The sequence below is a fragment of the Pterocles gutturalis genome, unplaced genomic scaffold (assembly GCF_000699245.1).
Source record: "Pterocles gutturalis isolate BGI_N339 unplaced genomic scaffold, ASM69924v1 scaffold16305, whole genome shotgun sequence".
In the NCBI taxonomy this organism is placed as follows: Eukaryota; Metazoa; Chordata; class Aves; order Pterocliformes; family Pteroclidae; genus Pterocles; species Pterocles gutturalis.
Window position 1 is genome coordinate 24,004 of NW_010143770.1, and position 2,387 is coordinate 26,390.

The following is a 2,387-nucleotide window of genomic DNA, read 5'->3' on the forward strand; positions in this document are numbered from 1 at the left end:
ACAGCGGGCCAGGGTCCCAGCGGCAGCCCTTGGCCCTGGCCCTCCTCTGCCCTGCAGCGCCGCAGCACGCACCCCTGGGCAGCGGCTCTGGCACGGCTCCTGCTGCTGCTTCTCCTGGCCTCTTCAGGGAAGGGGCTACAGCAGCACGCGCTCATGTTTTAATTTAAACACCGACAGTACTTGTACAGATAACCAAGCGTCCCTGCAGCAGTCCCTGGGCGTGCAGTAGGCACAGGTAATTATTGCTTGTGGTGGCGAATGGGGAAATGGCCATTAGGGAGTGAGCACAACACTCACTCGTGACCTCGGCCTCGGTGCACGTCTTCCAGCATCCGCCACGTTTTGTGTGCCTCTGTGTCTCGGCCTCAGTGCTGGGGTGCAGCACCAGCCAGGAAACCAACCTGTCTCAGACAGCTTATAATGCACTGCTGGGACCATCGCGAGTCAGGCAGGGTCTGTTCCCTTTACATCCTCCTCGTACAGCAATGACAGCGTCGGGCTTTCACTAACACGGGCAGGGAAGGGCCGAGCACGGGCTGTAGCTCAACACCAGGAACACTTCTGAATGGTGAGCAGAGTATTTAGAAAAATCAGCAAGTCTGTAAATAAATCCCTCAACATGTGAAAAAGCAGCCCATCCTCCTCACTGTCACCAGGGCACTCCAGCACATGCGATTCCAGACCAAGCTCTCACCAGCTCTTGTGTGGTTTAAAGATGAGAGAGGCTCTTCAGAAAAAAGTAACCCAGCAGCATACGGCATCTGCAGGGGACCTGGCCTGCTGGCAGCTGCAGTTGCAGCAGAAGTCTCTTCTATGAGCAGCTATAGAGTTTTAGCTTGCAGTGATGCCACGGGTAAAAAAATCAGAACAGGGCCTTGCTCCCCACTCCCTTTAGAGGTGGAAGGAGCTGGGAGGGGAGCAGGACCTTCCTGGTGCCTGTTGTGGTCTGAGCCAGCCCAGGGCCTCACAGCGGAGTCAGCGCCGTCCCTGTGCGCCAGCTGATTGGGCCTAAGGGGACCGCAGCAAACACGAAACACCACACCCAGCCCCTGCACTAGGCAGGGCACAGCGGGGGGAAGGCAGAGGAGGAGAGGATGCACAGGGCACGAACAGGAGGGATGTGCAGGACATTTCTGCCTAGAAACATACAGGGTCAAAATCCTTCCGATCCTTGCCAAGAGGCAGCTCTTCTTGCATGCTTAAAACTTGCAGGTTCGGTAACAGCTAATTAAGGCAGACTTCTATGGTCTCATGACTGAGCCACAGGTATATGCACCAGCTGAGCGATGGCAAGTCTGCTTTAAGTCATTTGCCCTCCCAGCCATGCCTCGGACTACACCCTGGTACCTGCAAGCTGGCACAGTTAATTGCTTCATTACTATCTAAATGGGGACAGTGTAAAGACCTGGCTTTAAAAACAAGAACATAGCTTTTCATAGCAGATGAGGCCACAATTCACACTGTCTCCTCCTGCCTGGACAAAGGGGAGGGAGGTTCTCAGATTGCTGCAGGCAGGAAGAGACCCTGATGTGCAGCTCAACAAAGGATTTTCCTTCAGCTCTGCAGGAGCAAGAAATAAATTAAGAAACTATCTGGACGGTGGCCATGTCTTAATTCCACATTATCAGTGCCATGAACAACACTAACAGGGACCAAAACAAGCCCCTTTAGAGGGGCTTTAAAAGCCAGAAGGTGCTGTATGGCTGCTACCAGATCCCAGAAAAAGGATTTCAAACTAAACCACTGATCCCTGCTGAAAGAGGAACTGCTGTTTGGAACCATTTAAAAAATCCAAATGCTGTTACTACCACCACAGTTCGTCCTTTTGTTACTTCCCAATCAGATCTCAGCTTAGACCTCTTCCTGATGACTTGGAGCTACACTGCTCCAAGCAGTCCTGAGACCAGTAGTACTTTTCCAAAACAGTTTGATGATGTCTGATGTCCCTCTGATGATGATGAGTATAAAAACAAAAAAAGAGGCACAAAATGAAATACAAGACATTCTGCTTAAACATTAAAAAAAAAGTGTGCCCCTTTTTACTGTAAGTGTGATCAAACACTGTCACAACTTGCCCAGGGAGGTTGTAGGGTCTTCATCCTTGGAGATACTCAAAACGTGACCAGCCCCAGCCCTGAAGACCCTGCACTGGCTGCACCTGCCTGGGCCAGGGCCGGGGAGCTGCAGGGGTCCCTGCCCACCTCACCCGCTCTGCAGCCCCATGGAGGTGCCCATCCCGCTGAACCCGGCTTCCAGAGGAAATCCTGGCACTAACAGTGTTCACCTCAGGGCAGGTTACTGCACACATTTCAATTCCTAATCAGACTGTCACCCTTCTCTTCCAGAGAAAGAGGCAGGGGGGGGGGGGGACCACCACCCCTTTTTCC